Consider the following 9,140-nt stretch of genomic DNA (forward strand, 5'->3'; position numbering starts at 1 on the left):
GGCACAGCCAGGTTTCCCTCCTCGGGCACTGAACCCTGCCGGAGCTGCACACCTCCAGTATCCTGCCTCTAGTTTGTTACAGTGACGCACGCGGTGCGAGGTTATCTATGGGCCCCCCACTGTGCCACAGCCACAGGGTTAACTAAAGGTAAAACACTGTCAGTAAATCTCCCGGATAAAAACCCAGCAGGCAGCTTTGAAATGCGTTTTGAAATTAAGTAATTTAATTCTTCCACGTGTGTACATTTCTTAAAGATTTTTTATTTGAAAATCAGAGAGAGAGAGAGAGAGAGAGAGAGAGGTCTTCCATCCGCTGGCTCTCTCCCCTAAAGGCCAGCGTGGCGCAGGCTGGGCCAGGAGCCAGGAGCTCCATCTGGGTCTCTCGTGGGTGACAGGGCCGCCTCCCCCTCCTTCCCCAGGCCCGTTATTAGGGAGCTGAATGGGAGCAGAGCAGCCGGGCTTGGAGCCCACGCTCCGAGGTGGATGCCGTTGTGGTGGGCGGCAGCTGGCCCACTGCACCACGACGCTGGCCCCCATTTTATTCTTCTTGTAAGGATGGTCTGGCTCTCGTGGGAACTTCGTGTTTCCGTGTAAATGCTACAGTCAGCTGGTCAGCGTCCACCGAAGCAGCCTGCTGGGATTGCGAATGGCGTTGGGCCGAGTCTGCGGATGACCCGGGGGGAGTCCGCTCCCGAACAGTGAAGCCCCCGGGCTGGGGGCTCGGTTGCCGGCCCTGGGTCCACCCAGCCTCATCCCCGCTTGGCTGCAGCCGCTGCTCTCGCCCGCCCGTGCCGCTGCTCGGTGGGCGTGGGAACAGCGGGAGGCCCACGGCGGATCTGTGACTCCAGGTACAGTCCTGCCATCTTCCGTAACAGAAGCCGCCTCCTCCTGCAGGCCGGGTGTGGACCTCTGCTGGGGAGGGAGCTCTCGTCTCAGCCGTGGCCTCCTGGGCTGAGGGGCCCTGGGCAACTGAACGGCAGCCGTGGCTGGGGTTGGCGCCTCTCTTAGGGGCCCCTGATGGAAGCACAGTCCCCCTGCCGCCACAGCCCACGGCCTCTCATCCGTCAGAGCCTACAGTTGCAAGGACAGGAAGCATAAAACGTCCAGGCTGGCCTCTGGGAGTGACCGCCAGAGGCGCACCTGGGCCTCCACACCTTGGTTCTTGAGCCCGCACCTTTAAAAAAAAAAAAGATTGATTGATTGATTGATTGATTTGAAAGGCAGAGTTACAGAGAAGCAGAGGCAGAGAGAGAGAGAGAGAGAGAGAGAGAGGTCTTCCATCCGCTGGTTCACTCCCCAAATGGCCACAACAGCTGGAGCTGGGCCAACCTGAAACCAGGAGCCAGGAGCTTCTTCCGGGTCTCCCATGCAGGTGCAGGGGCCCAAGCACTTGGGCATCTTCTACTGCTTTCCCAGGCCACAGCAGAGAGCTGGATCAGAAGAGGAGCAGCCAGGCAACAGAAATTAAATTTTAAAAACTCTTAAAATGCCATAAAAATGTTGACTGTGTGGGGATAAATTTGACAAAAGATGTATAAGACCTGTACACTGAGAACTAAGAACAGCATATCCAGGTTGATTGCACAGCACATCAAAGATTGACTTATCTGAAAGGTGAAGTGTCAGAGAGAAGTAGAGACGTGGAGGGAGGGAGGGAGAGAGATCTTCCATCCATGGTTCACTTCTCACATGTGTGCAACAGCCAGGGGAGGGCCAAGGCAAAGCCAGGAGCCAGGAGCTCCCCCCAGCTCTCCCAAGTAATGGTAGAAGCCCAAGTGCTGGCCATCCTGTGCGCATTAGCAGGGAGCTGGGTCGGAAGCAGAGGAGCTGGGACTTGAACCCTGCACTCCAGCATGGACGGCGGTGTCAGAAGTGGTGGCTTAACTGCAACACAATGCTGCCCTGCGCGTCAGGAAACCAAAAAGAACTCAGTGAGGGGCCGGCTCTGTGGCCTAGCAGCTAAGGCTGCTGCCTGAAGTGCCGGCATCCCATACAGGCGCCAGTTTGAGTCCCGGCTGCTCCACTTCCGATCCAGCTCTCTGCTGTGGCCTGGGAAAGCAGTGGAAGATGGCCCAAGTCCTGGGCCCCTGCACCCACATGGGAGACCCGGAAGAAGCTCCTGGCTCCTGGCTTCGGATCAGCTCAGCCGTGGCCGTTGCGGTCATTTGGGGAGTGAACCAGCAAATGGAAGACCTCTCTCTGGCTCTACCTCTCTCTATAACTCTGTCAAATAAATAAAATCTTTAAAAAAAATAAGAGAGAGAGAGAACTCAGTGTAGGGACGGAGGGACCAAGGCCGTGCGCTGGGAGACTGGTAGAGCGATGGCAGCTCCCCACTCGCGCTGTCGAGGTGGGGAAGGCTTTCGTAGGAAGTGATGAGCTGATTTTAACACTTAAACAGAAAGGAGAAAGGGCGGGAACGTGATTTCAAGATTCAGAGTAACCAAGACTGTGCAGTCGGCACACAGGCAAACCCGTGGTGGCAGACGTCGCTGAGCCAGGAGAGGCTCTGGGACCCCACATCCTACCTCAGAGCCCGCGGCTGAGTCCTGGCTCCGCCTCCCACCCCGCTTCCTGCTGGCGCGCTCCCTGGGGTCCTGCCACTGACGCGGGGGCCTGGCTGGAGCCGTGGGCTCCTGGCTGTGCCGGCAGTCGGGGGATGGACGAGCAGAGGGAAGGCCTCTCTCTGTCAGTCTGTGTGTGTCTCTGCCTTTCAAACAGGATGGACAGAAGTCAATGAATAATTTAAAAACAGCAAAGATAACTGATACGAGCTCTATGGTGGGCAAGTGAAACGGGTAACTGTACATTCTCTCTAATACTGGATTCTGAAAATGTTCATAATGGAGAGGCTAATATAAATAAATAAAACCTGGGTCAGTGTTGTGGCACAGCCGGTTAGCGGCTGCCTGCAATGCAGGCGTCCCGGGTGAGCAGGGGTTCGAGTCCCGGCTGCTCTGCTTCTGACCCAGCTCCCTGCTGATGAGCCTGGGAAAGCAGTGGAGTCCCTGGGCCGGTGCTCCTGGCTTCTGGCTTTGGCTTGGCCTCGTCCCGACCGTTGCAGCCATTTGGGGAGTGAACCACCAGATGGAAGGGGTGTGTGTGTGTGTGTGTGTGTGTGTAAAACTGCCTTTCGGGGCCGCCGCCGTGGCACACTAGGTTATTCCTCCGCCTGTGGCGCCGGCATCCCATATGGACGCAGGTTCGAGTCCCAGCTGCTTCTCTTCCAGTCCAGCTCTCTGTGATGGCCTGGGAAAGCAGTGGAGGATGGCCCAGGTGCTTGGGTCCCTGCACCCGCGTGGGAGACCTGGAAGAAGCTGCTGACTCCTGGCTTCGGATCGGCGCTGCTCCAGCCATTGTGGCCATTTGAGGAGTGAACCAGTAGGTAGAAGACCCTCTCTCTCTCTCTCTCTCTGCTTCTGCCTCTTTCTAACTCTGCCTTCCAAATAAATAAATCCTTTAAAAAAAATCAGTCCCAACTTAAATGAGTGCTTTCAGAGAACAGAAAAGGGGTGGAGGGAGGTGGCGCGTGGCACGGCTGGGTTCAGCCGCCCCTCAGTGCCGGCAGCTGGCAGCCCATATCGGGATCTGTTCGATTCCCAGCTGCTCCACTTCCAACCCAGCTCCTTCCTAGTGCACCCAGGAAAGCCACGGGACGTGGTCCAAGTGCTTGGGGCCCTGCACCCTTGTGGGAGACCTGGATGGAGCTCCAGGCTCCTGGCTTTCACCTGGCCCAGCCCCAGCCGTTGCAGCCGTTTGAGAATAAACCAATGGATGGAAGACTCCTCTCTGCTTCTCTCTCTGTATCTCTGCATTCCAAATAAATTTTAAAAATAAATATCTTTTTTATAAAACTTACTTATTTGAAAGTCAGAGTCACACAGAGAGGGAGACACAGAGCTCTCTGTCTGCTCGTTCATCTCCCAAATGGCCTCAGTGTTCAAGTCCAGACCCAGCCAAAGCCAGGAGCCAGGAGCTTCCCCAGGCCTCCCACGTGGGGGAGGGGCCAAGCACTTGGGCCATCGTCCACTGCTTTCCCAGGCCACAGCAGAGAGCTGGATCGGAAGAGGAGCAGCCGGGTCTCGAACCAGCGACCTCATGGGATGCCAGCATTGCAGGCGGCAGCTTAACTGACAATGCTATGACGCCAGCCCTATAAATAAAGCTTTTACAAAATAGAAAAGGGGAGTTTTTCCTCAATTTTATGAGACTGGTACAACTTTGATATAAAAATTAGACAAAACCAGTAGTGGGGGGAAAGGTGAAAAAAAACTATAGCGGTCTGCAGATATTGCAAAATAAAAGTCCCCTCCTAAAACAGCAACGAATCAAAGCAGCAGGTGGTGACCGTGACTCAGGGTGAGCCCACCCAGGCTACAAGGTGGCTGCTGTTAGGAAATCCGTGCCGTTCTTCCCTTAACGGATGAAGCGGAAAACCCGCAGGATCGCGGAGATCTGGGGAAGGCATCTGATAAAATCAGCACTCGTGGGCTGCACGCCCGCGTCCCACAGCGCAGTGCTGAGCTGAGTCCCGCGGCTCCGCGTGCGGTTCAGGTTCCTGCGAGTGTCCCGGGAGGCAGCCGCCGCCGGCCCAAGAACGCGGGAGCCCCAGGGGGAGCTCTGAGCTCTTGGCTGCGGCCTGGCCCAGCCTTGCTGTTGCCCACTTTTGGAAAGGGAACCAGCAGACGGAAGGCATCTCTTTCCCTCCCTGGCTCTCCCCGTCGCTCTGCCTTTCGTCAGAGGTGGGGGAAACTTTTCTGCTGAGGGCCGTTTGGATAAATGTAACATCATTTGTGGGCCATAGAAAATTATCAACTTAAAAATAGCCTTCTGGGGCTGGCGCTGTGGCACATTGGCAAAGCCACCACCTGCAGAGCCAGCATCCCATGTGGGCCCCAGTTCGAGTCCCGGCTGCTCCACTTGCAATCCAGCTCCTTGCTAATGTGCTTGGGGAAGCATCGGAAGATGACCCAAGTCCTTGGGCCCCTGCACCCACGTGGGAGACCCAGGCCCCTGGCTTCCAGGCTGCTACAGCCATTTGGGGGAGTGAACCAGTGAATGGAAGACCTCTCTCTCTCTCTCTCTCTCTCTCTCTCTCTCTCTGTAACTTTGCCTTTCAAATACATAAATATGGGGCCGGTGCTGTGGCGCAGTGGGTTAACGCCCTGGCCTGAAGCCCCGGCATCCCCTGTGGGCGCTGGTTCAAGACCCAGCTGTTCCACAGCTCTCTGCTGTGGCCCGGGAGTGCAGTGGAGGATGGCCCAGGTGCTTGGGCCCTGCACCCCATGGGAGACCAGGAGAAGCACCTGGCTCCTGCCTTCGGATCAGCACAGCTCTGGCCGTTGTGGCCACCTGAGGAGTGAACCAGAGGATGGAAGACCTCTCTCTGTCTCTCTCTCTGTCTCTCTCTCGCTGTCTGTAACTCTACCACTCACTTCACCTGAGCATGCTGAGCAGGCAGTGCACGGCGGTGCCCCCAGAGCCACAGCGAGCAGCCGGCGGTGGTGTTCATTAGGCTGCTGGGATAGCCCCCCTTTTTTTTTTTTAAGATTGATTGATTTATTTGAAGGACAGAGTTACAGAGAGGCAGAGAAAGAGAGAGAGAGGTCTTCCATCCGATGGTTCACTCCCCAGATGACCACAACAGCCAGAGCTGTGCTGATCCGAAGCCAGGAGCCAGGAGCTTCTTCCAGGTCTCCCACGCAGGTGCAGGGACAAGCACTTGGGCCATCCTCCACTGCTTTCCCAGGGCATAGCAGAGAGCTGGATCGGAAGTGGAGCAGCCGGGACTCGAACCAGTGCCCATATAGGATTAACCTACTGCGCCACGGCACCGGCCCTGGTATATCCTTTAAAATGGACACATATCTGGAAAATCAACGAGTGTAATCTTCAAAGAAGTCGGGAGTAAGACTCACTGTGGTAGATGGATGACAAAAGTGGCCCCAATTATTTCCTTCCTGTGACCACATCTCTTGCCATGTGACTTTGTAGCTTCTTCCATGAAGACGCAGAACCTAGGGGTCAGCGCCGTGGTGCGGTGGGTAAAGCTGCCGCCTGCAGCGCCAGCCTCCCATACGGGCACCGGTTCGAGTCCCAGCCGCTCCACTTCTGATCCAGCTCCCTGCTAATAAGTCTGGGAAAGCAGCGGAAGATGTGGGCCTCTGCCACCCGCCTGGGAGACCCGAGTGAAGTTGGCTGTGGCCTGGCCCAGCCCTGGCTGTGGCTGCCATCTGGGGGGTGAACCATGTCTCCCCATCTCTCTCTAACCTTGCCTTTTCAAATCTTAAAAAAAAAAAAAAAGGCGGTGGCCGGCGCCACGGCTCACTAGGCTAATCCTCCGCCTTGCGGCGCCAGCACACCGGGTTCTAGTCCCGGTTGGGGCGCCGGATTCTGTCCCGGTTGCCCCTCTTCCAGGCCAGCTCTCTGCTGTGGCCCGGGAGTGCAGTGGAGGATGGCCCAGGTGCTTGGGCCCTGCACCCCATGGGAGACCAGGAAAAGCACCTGGCTCCTGGCTCCTGCCATCGGATCAGCGCGGTGCACTGGCCGCAGCGCGCCGGCCGCAGCGGCCATTGGAGGGTGAACCAACGGCAAAGGAAGACCTTTCTCTCTGTCTCTCTCTCACTGTCCACTCTGCCTGTCAAAAAAAAAAAAAAAAAAAAAAAAAAAAAGGCGGCGCCTACTTCCTGTGCCCCTGGACCCGGACTGGAGCACTCTTCCGTCTTCTTCCTGGTAGCTTCCTGTGTGCACCCAGCAACACTGGTCCACGCCGGAGGCAGCCCTTCCTTCCTCTAAGAGCTGCTGGGCCGGGTCACTTCAGGCCCGGAGGGGCCGCAGAGTCCAGAGGAAGCAGCCCCAGCCCGCAGGAGCCCCGAGTTCCGGCTCCCGAGAGCCCGCGGCCGCGTTTCCGAGCTTCCGTGAGATCGGACTTCCAAGGGCGGCTGCTGCCAGGCTGCGGCCCGCCTGGCACCACGAGCGCTCGCGCTGCCCGCCCGCCCCCTGGTCGGCAGCCTGCTCCTGTTTCCTGTTAGGTCGTCTCTGCTCAAGTAGCTGGCTGTGGTCTCTGTCCCCGGCTGACCCAGAGCCGTCACGGGGACAGTGCGGGCAGTGTGGATGCTGAGGCCCGAGAAAGGAGTCCAAGAATCGGACAAGAAAACGGGTTACCACGCGGGTGAGAGCAGGGTGTGGGGCGCACACAAATGTCCACTCCAGGTGGAGTAACCTTAGTCAGGGCCGGCGCCGGGCCCAATGCCAGAGCCGCTGTCTGCAGTGCCGCCATCCCACATGGGTGCTGGTTCGAGACCTGGCTGCTCCACTTCTGATCCAGCTCTCTGCTATGGCCTGGGAAAGCAGTGGAAGATGGCCCAGGTCCTTGGGCCCCTGCACCCACATGGGCGGTCTGGAATAAGCTCTGGGCTCCTGGCTTTGGTCTGGCCCAGTGCGGGCTATTGTAGCCATCTGGGGAGTAAACCAGAGGATGGAAGACTGACTCTATCTCTCTCTCTCTCTCTCTCTCTCGTGTGTGTGCATGCACGCACCAAAAAAAAAAAAAAAAAAAAAAAAAAAAAATCCCAGTGCTACTATTTCTGTAAGAAACCCAAAACCTTGAAAAGGAAATATGCTTATATTTTTTAAAAAGAAAAAGGGGCCAGTGTTGAGGGCTACACCACCCCTACGATGCCAGCGTCCCATGTGAGTGCAGGCTCCAGTCCCAGCTGCTCCACTCTGACCCGGCTCCCTGGGAGGCAGCAGATGGCCCACGTGCCTGGACGTCCTCCACCCACGTGGGAGACCCGGATGGAACTCCAGGCTCCTGGCTTCCACCTGCTCCGGCCCTGGCTGTGAAGGCCATCTGAGGAGTGAGCGAGTGGTGGAATTTCTGTGTCTGTAACTCTGCCTTTCAAACCTGTAAATAAGAAGAAAACGTGAACTAGGAAAAAGGTGATTGTCTGGGGAGGAGGGAGAGAGCAGGGTGGGGTGGAGCTAGATACAAGATTTGTTTAACTACAGCTTACATGGGTTTCTCTTTGAAGACATGCGCTATTTCCCGTATTCACCAAGCGAAAGAAAAATGTGAAAAGCAACCCCTGGCTTCTAACTGAAAATAAAACCGCGCCGTGGCCCGATCTGGTGGCCCCGCTCCCCCGAGAGGGACTGGCCACAGAGATGAACCACAGAGAGACGGGGCTGGCAGCCCTCGTGGGCCGCACCCTTCGGACCAGAGCCACAAAACCGTGTTCTGCTGTCAGAAACCACGGCGTTGGTGGCGGGGCTGGCGGGGCCCGTCTGACGGTCGGTCCGTGGTGTGGGACGAAGCAGGTGACTGGACCTGGAGCCGTCCTGGCTCGTGTCAGCGTTCCGGTGGCGTGGGACGTCTTGTTTATGTTAGTGGTAGCCAGGTCTGTTCGGAGGTCCCATCTGAGCGGCAGGAGATACATCCGGGGACTCCGGTGGGTGCCTGAACCCAAGGGCCCTAAGCCCTACAGGCGTTTTGCCTGTGCCGGCCACGCTGCCGCCCCGCCGCCCCCTTTCATCACTGCCCTGGCACTGGGGGCCTTTCTTGGGTAGGATTCGAAGTTACCTGCACACGAGCAGTGATGCCACCGCGGTCAGTCTGATCGGCCAGACGGCCGCCAGGTGGACCCGCCGCACACCCCGGCCTCGCAGGCAGCATGAAATGGACACTTGGGAGCCAGGGCCGGCGCTGTGGCCCAGGGGGTGAAGCTGCGGCCACGCAACCCCGACCTCCCATACCAGAGCACCGCCTTCAGTCCCGGCTGCTCTGCTTCCTGCCCGGCTCCCTGCTGTGGCCCGGGAAGGCAGTGGAGGATGCCCCAAGTGCTTGGGCCCTGCACCCCATGGGAGACCTGGAAGAAGCTCCTGGCTCCTGGCTTCCGCCTGGCCCAGCCCTGGAGAATGAACCAGGGGATGGACGCTCTCTCTCCTCTCTCTGCCACTCTGCCTTTCAAATAAATAAAAATAAAATCTTAAAAAAAAAAAAGCCCTTGTGGGTTGTGTATTTTTAGAATCAATATCTCAGACTGCGATTCACAGAGGGCGACCGGCACTACCGGAAGCCGAGCCGCAGGGGAGGGGAGGGAGGGACTGCTGTGCGCAGGTCGTCCCCGCCTTCCAGGGTG

At 57.5% G+C, this 9,140-nt stretch overlaps 1 long non-coding RNA gene across 1 annotated transcript; it reads right to left on the reverse strand.

Moving 5' to 3' along the window:
- Nucleotides 1-206: 206 nt before the first annotated feature.
- Nucleotides 207-6,639, reverse strand: LOC138848488 (uncharacterized). Its single transcript, XR_011386322.1, has 2 exons — nucleotides 5,919-6,639; nucleotides 207-1,174 (listed from the first exon to the last, which is right to left on the reverse strand). It is a non-coding gene; the product is annotated as an uncharacterized lncRNA (long non-coding RNA).
- Between the last annotated feature and the right edge of the window lie 2,501 nt (nucleotides 6,640-9,140).

The sequence above is a fragment of the Oryctolagus cuniculus genome, chromosome 1, assembly GCF_964237555.1.
Source record: "Oryctolagus cuniculus chromosome 1, mOryCun1.1, whole genome shotgun sequence".
Classification (NCBI taxonomy): Eukaryota; Metazoa; Chordata; class Mammalia; order Lagomorpha; family Leporidae; genus Oryctolagus; species Oryctolagus cuniculus.